The sequence below is a fragment of the Lutra lutra genome, chromosome 6 (genome assembly GCF_902655055.1).
Source record: "Lutra lutra chromosome 6, mLutLut1.2, whole genome shotgun sequence".
Lineage (NCBI taxonomy): Eukaryota > Metazoa > Chordata > Mammalia > Carnivora > Mustelidae > Lutra > Lutra lutra.
Window position 1 is genome coordinate 129,064,542 of NC_062283.1, and position 12,460 is coordinate 129,077,001.

At 38.7% G+C, this 12,460-nt stretch overlaps 1 protein-coding gene across 2 annotated transcripts in view; it reads right to left on the minus strand.

Annotated features, from left to right (window-relative positions):
- Positions 1-12,460, minus strand: part of PDSS2 (decaprenyl diphosphate synthase subunit 2) — a 256,809-nt gene that overhangs the window by 65,213 nt on the left and 179,136 nt on the right. The gene's annotated exons all lie outside the window — the stretch shown is intronic.

The following is a 12,460-nucleotide window of genomic DNA, read 5'->3' on the forward strand; positions in this document are numbered from 1 at the left end:
ATTCACTGAGCACTTGTATCGCTAGTGTCTGCCACACAGATGCTCAAAAGGTACGTTAAATAATGAATACACAATGCCAACGCTCATAGCCAACTTCCCGATGCCAACAAACCCCAACAACTTTGAGTTCCTTTCTACTATAACTTCTAAGGCTCAACTTGAAAGAAAATTACCTCCTCTAGGAAGCTCCCCTGAAATAGTGTGAACTCTTAATGCTGCCCTTTCTCCTGCATATTTATCCTGTACCATAACAATTTCCATGTGGTCTTATGGGTAAATTGCTCCCAGTGGTTTTACGTGCATGTCTTTCCTCTAAGTTACATGTATCATCAGGCCCTTGAGGGCAGGTCTGTGTTTTTGGCTGTAGCTTTGTTCTGAAGAATCCAGTAGCACTCAGTGTGCTGCTGTTGTGCACACAACAGCAAGTCATGTTTACTAATAGGCACTTTATCAAAACTGCCTAATCTAGCTCTATGGCTCATGTAGGATTCATGATAACAAATAATTCAACCAAAAGCCAATGTGAAACACTGTCTAGGTTTCTCAAATTCAATCTCTTTATTATGTTGAAGTATCAGGAGATAGAATTTTACTCTCTCAGTTTCCATCAAAAAGAAGTATCTTCACCGAGATATCAATTATTACACATCCTCTGATTTCTGAGTAGATGTTGGGAGATCTGGGTGTTTGCAATTTTTTTAAAAAAGTTTTATTTATTTATTTGAGAGACAGAGTGTGAGAGCACAAGAGAGCACCAGCGAGTGGGGATAGGGGCAGACGGAGGGGAGAGAGAATCTCATGGAGACTCCCTGCTGAGTGGGGAACCTGACATGGGGCTCAGTCACATGACCCTGACATCATGACCTGAGCAAAAACCAAGAAGTAGACACTTAACAGACTAGGCCACCCAGGCATCCTGGCTGTTTGCAATTTTATGATGAAGGTATTTTTTAAAAAAGAATTTATTTATTTATCTGTGAGAGAGAGAGCACACAAGCAGGGGAGAAGGAGAAGCAGACTCCCCACAGAGCAGGGAGCCCAACAGAGGGCTCAATCCCAGAATCCTGGAATCATGAACTGAGCTGAAGGCAGCCATCTAACCGACTGATCCACCCATGTGCCCCTATGAAGAAGATATTATTAACCATATTCATCAATGGGCCTACCACATATATCCCTATTTGTTTAATTTCAGGAAAACATTTCTATACAAAAATTATCTATAGAATTAATCATCAAATAATGACAAATTCAGAACACAACATATTTCTCTTTCAGTCTTAGTTGGAAAGAAACGATGTCAAATTCAAAGTCTACTTAAAGCATATCGTGGTAGGTCTGACTACAGTTTCAACTTCCTTTCCATATTCTCTATTCTACTTTTATTTTCCTAAACTTTTGTTTCTTTGTCTACCCAAACTCATTTACCTATAAGTCTACAAAGAGGAATTCCCACATTACCTCCCTGGAGCTCTTGACTCTTCTATCTGGAGAGTCTGCCAACAGCTCAACATTAATCTGATTCATCTAAATGCATCTACTTCTCTCTATAACCAAGCCTCTGTTATGTCAAATCTATCATCATTTTTTTCCCCAGTAAACCAGGTGTGAAATATTGGAGCCAGTTTTGATTTCTAATTCTCATGGCTGAAGTACACATGGCAATAGACACACTAAAGTAAGCATGAAGGGTACCAGCAATATAAAGGCATAATAAAATTTATAGGAGGAAAATTTTATATATATATATATGTATATATATATATATATATATTAAGATTTTATTTATTTGACAGAAAGAGACACAGTGAGAGAGGGAACACAGGCAGGGGGAGTGGGAGAGAGAGAAGTAGGCTCTCTGCACAGCAGTAAGTCCTATGTGGGGCTCGATCCCAGGACCCTGGGATCATGACCTGAGCCAAAGGCAGATGCTTAATGACTGAGCCACCCAGGTGTCCCTATATTTGTTATTTTTTAAAAAGTCATTACAGGGGCACCTGGGTGGCTCAGTGGGTTAAAGCCTCTGCCTTTGGCTCAGGTCATGATCTCAGGGTCCTGGGATCGAGCCCCGCATCGGGCTCTCTGCTCAGTGGAGAGCCTGCTTCCTCCTCTCTCTCTCTCTTTCTGCCTGCCTCTCTGCCTACATGTGATCTCTGTCAAATAAATAAATAAAATCTTTAAAAATAAATAAATAAAAATAAATAAAAAGTCATTACAACACAAATAAAAAAATAAAGTCACAAGGACTGGCCCTGCCACCAATATGGAGTAGGAGACTGGATTTACTCCTCCACCTGAAACCATTAAAACACTGGACAAAATACATGAAACAAGAGCTTTAATACATTCGAAGTCGGCAACAAATGACCATGATCTCTAAGAAATGGGAAATAAGTGAGTCTTAAAATTGTTCCAGCTAATTGCCTAGAGAGAATGCCAGGTCACAGAAGAGCCTAACAGTCAGTCCCCTTGAGCTGAGGAGATGGTTCAGTGTGTCTAGAGAGGCCAAAGGGGTTTGAAGTACAGGCTAGTTTGTATAGGGCAGAGTTCTCAAGATAGGAGAGCTGCACAGAGAGCTCTGGAGATGTAGAGAAGGTTTCCCTGAAGTCTCCAGCTGAGTATTACCAATGCATGGGTGCAGCAACCCTATTAAAGTCTGAGGAAAGAATCATTCAGAAACTACAGAGGGAACAATTCCTAGAGCTCACACAGCTGCGAATAGTTCCTGTTCCCACATGTCAGAGTGGAAAACTTCATAATTCATAGGGTATCAGTAAAGAAGTCAGAAGGGGTTTACCTTAGAGGTGGGGAAAATTAGCCCTGGGCCAAATGCTTTTTTGGTCCTGCCTAACAAAACTTAAGAGTAAGACCTGAAAAGATCAAACTTTTTCCAGTAACTTAACTGAATTCTAGAAGAACACTCAAGAATATTTATAGAGATACCAAAGTATCTGGAATCCAACAAAATTAAAATCACAGTGTGTAGCATCCAATTGAAACTAGCCAAGCATGCAGGGGTGCCTGTGTGGCTCAGTTGGTTGAGTGTCTGCCTTTGGCTCAGGTCATGATTCCAGGGTCCTGGGATTGAGCCTCAAGTTGGGTTCTCTGCTTAGTGGGGACCATGCTTCTCCTTTTCCCTCTGCCTGCTGTTGTACCTGCTTGTGCTCTTTCTCTGTCAAATAAATAAATAAAATCTTAAAAAAAGGGGGGGCAGCAAAACTTAATTTATAATGAGAAAAATCAGTCAATTGAAATCAACTCAGAAATGACACAGATGATAGAATCAGTAGACAGGGATATTAAACAGTTTTCATAACTGTGATCCATATGGTCTAGGAGCTAGAAGAGACATTGCACATATTAAATAGGAACATAGAAGATATATATTGGTGAACTTGAATACACACCAACAGAAATTATCCAAAATGAAATGCAAAGAGAAAAACACTGAAAAAAAAAAAAATACAGCATCAGTGGGCTCTGGAACAACACTAAACAACCTATTACACAAGTAATTTGAGTCTCCGTGCGAAGGAGAGAGGAGGACAGAAAAAATATTTAAAGAAATAATGACCCAAATTTGACAAAAACAATAAACTCACAGATCTAAGAGGCCTACTGAACCCCAAGCACAAAAAACACGAAAAACAGGACACCAAGGCACATCATAATTCAAATGCTCCAAACGTGGCTAAGAGAAAATCAGAAACAGTGTGAGAAAATTTAGACACGTTATGTACAGAGGAACGCAAATAAGGACAGCAGCAATTTTCTTGTTGGAACCAAGGTGAGAAGACAATGAAGAAATATCTTTAAAACACTGAAAGAAAAAAAATCGTCAATCTTGAATTTTATATCCAGTGAACATATCTTAAAAACAAAGTCAAAATGAAGATTTTTTTTCAGACACAAAAGCTGGAAGAATTAATCACCAGGAGACCTATACTATAAGCAATGTCAAAAGAAATCTTTTGAGAAGGAGGAAAATAATACTACATGGGAATCTGGATGACTGACAGAAAGAAATGAAAAGCACTGAAGATATTAACTATGGGGATAAATATAAATGACTTAAAAAAACTTAAGTCCCTTTAAAATATAATTGAATGTTTAAAGCAAATATAGTAACATTGTATTGTGAGATTTATAATGTATGTAGAAGTTAAATACATGAGAATAACACAAAGCCTGACAGGGAAGAAGTAGAAATAACCTTTTATAAGCTTTTTACCCTGTAAGTAATGGTATACTATCACTTGAAACATGACTGTGATAAGTTAAAGATATATATTTTAAACTCAAGAATAGCCACTAAAAATGCAGCAAAGAGTTGTAGTTAACAAGAAGGAGGCAAAATGGCATTGTAAAAAATAATGTAAGAGAAGGCAGAAAAAGAGGAAAAGGGAAGAAAGAACAAATGAGATAAATGGCAAACAAATAATAAGATAGCAGACTTAAACTCAACCATATAAATAAATACATCAAATGTAAATCACCTAAACACACAAATTAAAAGGTAGAGATTGTCAGATTAAATTAAAGAGCAAGATCCAAATAAATGCTGCATATAAGAAGCCCACTTTAAATATAAAAACAGTACAAGGATGGAAAAGATATACCATATCATAATTTTAATCAAAAGAAAGCTGGAGTGGTTATATTAGTATCAGATAAGGTAGAGATTAGGAAAAAAAAAACAAAAGAGAAGAAAAATCAGCAAAGAATATAACTAGGGCTAAAAAAAAGCTCATAAAAAAAGATAACGATAAAAGGATCAAATAATCAAAACAACATAAGGATCCTAAAGGTTAATGAGCCTAAAGCAGGGCTTTGAAATACATGATGGAAAAACTGATAGAACTATGGGGAGAAATAAAACAAATCCACAATTATAATCAGAGACTTTAACATCCTTCTCTTAGTAACTGACAAAATGAGCTGAATGAAAACCATTTCAGACATAGAAGACTTTAATGACACTATCAACCAATCTGACTTAATTGATATTTACATAGCACTCCATAAACAACATCAGAATACATATTCTTTTTAAGTGAACATTTGCCAAGATAGATCATATCTGGGTCATAAAACAACTCTCAATACATTTAAAACAATTTAAACCAGGGGTGCCTGGGTGGCTCAGTGGGTTAAAGCCTCTGCCTTCTGCTCAGGTCATGATTCCAGGGTCCTGGGATCGAGCCCCAAATTGGACTCTCTGCTCAGCAGGAGGCCTGCTTCTCTTCTTCTCTCTCTCTGCCTGCCTCTCTGCCTACTTGTGATCCCTGTCAAATAAATAAATAAAATCTTTAAAAAAAAAAACTTAAAAAAAAATTTAAACCATATAAAATATGTTCCCTAACCACAATGGTATTATAAATCGATAATAGAAAGACATCTGGAAAAATCTCCAAACACTTCAGAAACTAAATAACAAGGTTTTAAATAATATAAGAGTAAAAAAGAAGTCAAAAGAGAAATTAGTAAATAGTTTGAACTGAATGAAAATTTAAAAACAACATAATGAAAATTTGTGGGATGTTACTAAAGCAGCACTCAGAGAGACACAAGACTTCTGGATCAAAGACAACAGACTATTATTTATGGTACAACAAGAAACAGGTGCATCAGCATATTTGTGTTGGTTACTCTTGGTCCCAAGTCCTGAAGGGGCAACAATGTGGGCTCAGATGGAAGCTATGCTTCAGTGGATTTGCATTACAGCTAAAAAAATAGTCAATGAGTTTTGGGGATTATTGCTTTTGTACCAAGCCATAAGCAAGACTGTTTGGAGTAATGGGTATGTTTATTATCTTGATTGTGATGATATTTTCACTGGTGCACACATGTATCAAAATATATCAGACTGTGCACTTTGTTTTTAGTTTATTGTACATCAATAAATCTGTATCACTAATTTAACAACTATTTTTTGGGTTACTACTAATGTGTTCGGTACTGTTTTGGTATTGGGGATACAATGGTAAACAAAAACCCACCTCCTATAGAGCTTATATGCTTGTTGGAGAAACCATAAGGAAGATATCAAATGGTTAGAACTGTGATTAATAAGGTAAAGGCATTAAGTAGGGTAGCTATTTTGGATTGGGTGGGAGGCTCGTTTCTGAAAATTACGATATTGGTGTAGAAATATGAATATAAAAGGGGGCCAACTCTGTTACAGTGGAGGAAGAATACCCCTAGCTCTTATTATTTTAGTTTTCCATCTCTCTTCATATACCTCTAATCTCCTGCAAATCATCATAAAGACCACTGATGAGTTAGCTTTCCCAAAGGTTAATTTGATTATGTAATTCTTTTGTTTAAAAATCTTTAATCCCTCTCTTATCTCAAGTACTAAATCTGGATTTAGCTCTAAATCTGGTATTGCAAGTCTTCAAGGATGTGGCAAAAGCTACCTTTCCAGTATCCTTATGACTCCTTTATTCTAATATGGATGAAACGCTGATCTTAAATATGCCTCTCAACTTTTGATCATGTGGTTTCCTCTGCCTGGAATGCCATCCTTCCCCATCAACAGATATCCTTCCCATCCTTAAATGTCCACCTCATGTATCACATTCTCCTTGATGTCTTTTCTGGTTTCCCCAACCAGAAGTGACTTTTTGTTCACATCTTCCTCCTGTTATGTTTTTCAATGGTCAAAACTCATCTTTTTACTGTATTTTAGAAGATGGCATTGAGCTTTGCAGGTAGGAGCTATTCTATACCTTCTTGGTGGACTGAATTATCTTATTTTTATATTTTACTTAAAAGCTGCTAAGGGATTAAAGAAAGATAAGCATAAAAAATATATGGAGAGAAGTTTTCTTTCCTACTTCTCTCTCTCTCTCTCTTTTAGAAATTTGTTTTTTTAAAGAGATAGAACACAAGCAGGAGGGGCACAGGGAGAGGGAGAGAGAGAATCCCAAGCAGACTCCATGCTGACTGTGGAGCCCGATGAAGGGGCTCAGTCTCACAACCTTGAGATCATGACCTGAACTGAAACCAAGAGTTGGCCACTCAACCGACCATGCCACCTAGGTGCCCCTTTCCTCCTTCTCTTAAGAGAATAATCTACTGAAAATATATGTTTGGGAAAAAATAGAATGATCTTTGTAATTTTAGTGACTCGGTTAAAACCAGTTCAAGAGACCTGGATCCTCTTTAAAACCCTCTCAATTTCCTGAGACTAGAGCCAAACCAACATGAGCAGAATCTCTAAAGACAGGAAACAGGTGTGCTGTTCCCCCTTTCAACACCAACATGAGTTGATTTGATTCTCAAAGAAGGAATAGGAGTGGGTGGAATATAAATAAGGAATCAGAAAAAGAGTGTGTAGTGGGCTCTAAGACCACCCCAAGGTTTGACACCTCACAGTTTAGGAGGACTCATAGGACTCAACGTACAGTCAAACTCATGGTTGATTACTGCAAAAGGATACAAAGCAAAACCAGGAAAGGGAAAAATGTGCACGAGGTGAAGTCCACAGGAAGCTGGGTGCAAGTTTCCAAGAATCCTCTGTCAGTGGAGTCACACAGAATGTGAGTGATTCCTCCAAGAATTAGCGCATGTGTTAACATACACAGAATGCTGTCTACTGGGGAAATTCATTGGAGACTGAGTGCTTGGTTTTTCTGCAGGGGTTGGTCAACCCCTGTCTAGCATATACCAAAATTCCAGACTCCCAGAAGGAAAGCATGTATTCAAATTAAACCACAAGGGGGGTGCCTGGGTGGCTCAGTGGTTAAGCGTCTCCCTTTGGCTCAGGTCATGATCCCGGAGCCCCGGGATTGAGCCCTGCATCGGCTTCCCTGCCCAGAGGTAAGCCCGCTTCACCCTCTCCCATTCACCCTGCTTGTGTTCCCTCTTGCTCTCTCTCTCTGTGTCAAATAAATAAAGAAAATCTTAAATAAATAAATAGATGAATGAATGAAAATTTAAAACGAAACAAAACAAACCACATTGTTTGCAGAAACAGTTTGGGTACAGTGAGCCTCACTTACAGTTAGATAATGGTAGAGACCCTCCTAAAATCCAAGTACCCAGATGCCAGCCAAGTGCCAACCTTATAAGAAGGTCTTCCTTTTTTTTATTTTGGGGGGGCAAAGGGAGAGAGAGGAAGAGAATCTGAAGCAGGCTCCCCCACTGAGCACAAGGCAGATGGGGGATTCCATCACATGACCTGAGCTGAAATCAAGTCAGATGCTTAACTGACTGAGCCACCCAGGCACCCCTTATAAGCAGGCTTTTCTAAGGACAGCAAACTTTTTCTGCATAGGAGTATGTTGAAAATATTCTTACTTTTGATTAAAAAAAAAAAAATCTCACTTTCAAGTTTTTTTTTTTTTTTTTTTTAGCAAACAGTGAAATAGAGCAGAGTAATATACACTAAGGTCATCACAGTATTGTTTAAATTCATAAAAAAAAAAGAAAATGGGGGAAGTATCTAAAAATAGTGGAACTGTTCACTAAATTACAGTATAGTAGTAAGGAGAAATATTAAATAGCCATTAATATTAAGTTTAAGAGGTGCCTGAGTGGCTCAGTGGGTTTAGCCTCTGACTTTGGCTCAGGTCATGACCTCAGGGTCCTGGGATTGAGCCCCATGTCGGGCTCTCTGTTCAGCAGGGAGCCTGCTTCCTTCTCTTGCTGTCTGCCTCTCTGCCGGCTTGTGATCTCTCTTTCTCTGTCAAATAAATAAATAAAATCTTAAAAAAAAATTTAGGGGCACCTGGGTGGCACAGTCATTAAGCGTCCGCCTTCAGCTTGGGTCATGGTCCCAGGGTCCTGGAATCGAGCCCCACATTGGGCTCCCTGCTCGGCTGGAAGCCTGCTTCTCCCTCTCCCACTACCCCTGCTTGTGTTCCCTCTCTCGCTGTGCCTCTCTCTGCCAAATAAACAAAATCTTTAAAAAAAAAAAAATTAAGTTTAAAGACTTTTAGTTTATTTTTAGTTTTTAAAGACTTTCAGAGAGACAACACAAGCAGAGGGAGTGGCAGGCAGAGGGAGAGGGAGGAGCAGGCCAATGTGGGACCCAATTCCCGGACCCTGGGATCATGACCTGAGCTGAAGGCAGACACTTAACCTACTGAGCCACCCAGGCACCCAAATTTCGAAGACTATTAATAACCAATCCTGAGAAATAAATCAGGACAAAAGCTTTTCAGAATAACTCTAAAATGAGAGAAATACAGAATGAAATCTAGAAGGAAATACACTTAAGTGTAATCATGATTCATTTCTGGGGAATGGTTTATGTAAAATAAATTTTATTTTCCCCTTGACCTTTCTCTGTGCTTCCAATTTTTATTTAACAAACATGCAGTTACTCTTCTAATTAGAAACAAGGTATAAGATAATTATGTTAAAAAGAGTTTAGATACCAAGGTCTGTGGATTCAATACCAATTTTGCTAAAATGTAAAATATTTAGTGTGTACAGTGAGTAACATGAATACAATGTACAAGGCAGAACTTGACTGAGGAACTCCTGGGATGGTAAACAACCATTGCTTTTAAAATGCAATTTTTCTATTTAATCTGCTTTTTTTCAATTAGCTAACAACAACAAAAACAGGTAGAAAGAGAGGAAAATTATAAACACCGAAGAAAGCACATGGTTCGTTTTCATTATAAGGAAAAAATGGCTCACACACTAGCAAACAGAAAAATAAAAATGTTATTTTTCAATGGCTAGAACAAAGGATGAATTTCTAGAATTACTTCAAATGTTTACATGATCACAATTTACCTATGATCTGTTAAGTATTACTGACACCAGTCACCTTCAATTCCCATAGTTTGAAGGAGGATTAAGAAATTGCAAAGTCCTTCTGGAGAAGGTGGTTTTGAACGTTCTGCTGTAATTCCCCTCCATTTGCTTTGAATGCATCTACTCTGGTCACAGAGATACGACTACACAGAAAGCTATTTTTGTACTACCAAGGTTCTCCATCACTGCATTAAGTAGCCATATAGAAAACAGACTGCTATTGTATACTCTTCTCCCTAGGGAGATGAAATGATTTGCAGCCGATTTTCAATCACAAAGCAATTCTTTTGTGTACTGAATTGGCCCACGGCTACGGAGGTTGTGCCACTCACTTCCCACATGACCTCCACTTGTGGCTGCTTCCCAATCGCGCCAGAACATGAAAACCTTGAAGGCACTTCATGTGGGGCAGTGCTCTCTCTGCTTCTGAAGTGATTCCTGGGCCAAGTCCGAAAACCCAAATTCCGAACAGCCATTGCAATGGCCAGCACACTTAAGAGGAGGGGGATAAAAGCCAGAATTTTTCTGGTTAGGAAGGGAAATGTGGTTAACCTAAATTGGACCTGGGGCACAAATAGAGGCATCGAGAAGCTCTCCCACAGCTTTGGTTCAACTATGCATTCTGCTTCCGTTATATTAAAGACACACACACGCGCACACACACACACACACACACACAACCAAAAAGGCTCCTTAAACAGTTTGGCTATATTCAGAAATGTAATTGCTTAAAGAAGGTCTCTAGTTTGAAAGGACTGTGTTTGAGGAGATGACAGGGAAAGAAGACAGATGAACAAAGCATCACTACAGATTCTTTTGAGGAAAACTAGCTAATCAAAGTCAGCAATTAGTGCTTGCTAAGTGGCCGTGAGCATATGATCAACAGTCCTTCAAAGACTTTTGTTGCTTCCTCTTTTCTCTTTCCCAGGAAGAAACAGATTATGTGGGACTTGGAGTCAAAAAACTTGGGTTCAGATCATGTCACTGTGAAACGTGCATCAACAAATAGTTTCCAGACACACTGCTTTCCTGCCATCCATCAGCCCTGAATTTCAGGTTTTTCCTCTGTAAAATGGGCACATCGATACATGTTATCCTTTCCATGGGTGAATGGACAGGAAGAGAGCATAAGCACACCATAAAGTACTATCTAAGCATTTATCATTGTTTATCATGAGATCTGCCTGACATATAAGAAGTACTTAACGAATGTTAACAAAATTATTAACAAAATAGGCTAATTATAGTGGACAATTAGGCTAATTATAGTGGACAAAGAGTAAGAGCGAATAAATAATAAATCAAGAACCCTAAAACCAGTAACAACACTTTTGCTTAAAAATTAAGATACTTGGGGCGCTTGGGTGGCTCAGTGGGTTAAAGCCTCTGCCTTTGGCTCAGGTCATGATCCCAGGGTCCTGGGATTGAGCCCCACATCGGGCTCTCTGCTCAGCGGGGAGCCTGCTTCCTCCCTCTTTGCCTGCCTCTCTGCCTACTTGTGATCTCTGTCTGTCAAATAAATAAATAAAATCTTAAAAAAAAATTAAGATACTTAACTGTAAACTATTACTCTCTTCCATGGAACTAAGTTCAACATCTTGGAACCATCCCAGGGGAGACCAATGCCTCAACCACCAGAAGAGGTCACTATAGTCATCACACATGGTGAGATCTCAGGTATGGCAAAGGGACACTAACAAATGGGGTTTCATTAAGGTAAAGAGGCAAAAAATGAGAGGTGAAGAGCCTGAGCTCTGGAGTTCAAATCTCAGCTAACAAGTGGTCCGACTGTGAGCCAAGAATTTAAGCTTCTCTAAACCTCAGTTTTCACATATGTAAAATGGGGAAGCAGTAGTGTCCACTAGCTGGCTTTCTGTGAAGATTAAATAAGAAACACAGATGAATGACTTACCACGGTGTTACGTGCTCAGCTATCATCATCTCCATTATACTACGTATAAGGCAACTTCCTATAAGGGAACTAGACCGAGAATCCTCCTTTTTACAATCTGCTATGTACCCTCAGCAATGGTAGTGACGTACGCTATGTTTTAGAAAAATGCAGCAAAGGGGGTCCCACTGTGGTCCTACATACTGACAGGCCCCCACATAGCACTAGGCTGCTTAGGTGAAGCTAGATATGCCTACTGGGAGCTATGGTTCCTTGAACCAAATGTTAGCAGACGTTCGAGGTATAATTCTTCATATTTTACTTACCATTCTCCGAACCATCCGGAGTCCCTGGGTTATACTTCTACATTTCTTAGCCAAGTTGCTCATGCTCTATGTTTCATTTCCAGTAAAATCTGTCTTTCTTTTTTCAAATGGAAATGTCAAAAAGCCTAAGATGTGCATACGTGCATATTTTCTCTAATCTGCAGTGAGAGAAATCTTGCTAATACAGACGCTAAAGAAGTTAGAATAATGAAACACTAAGATAGGAATCCTGTGTAACAGTATATACCATGGTAAATGATGGTGGTGGTCAATGAGGCAATTGCTTCACATTCAATATCCTACTGAAATGAAATAACTGCATTTTAAAAAAATAAAAGCTAACCCATAAGATGTCCTGTTAAATGAGTTAAAAAAGCTTAATTCTAGATCTATATAATTAATCAAAATGATTCAACTGCACAACTATCCTACTTCTTATCACTGAGAATTTAATAACGCAGTAAATTCT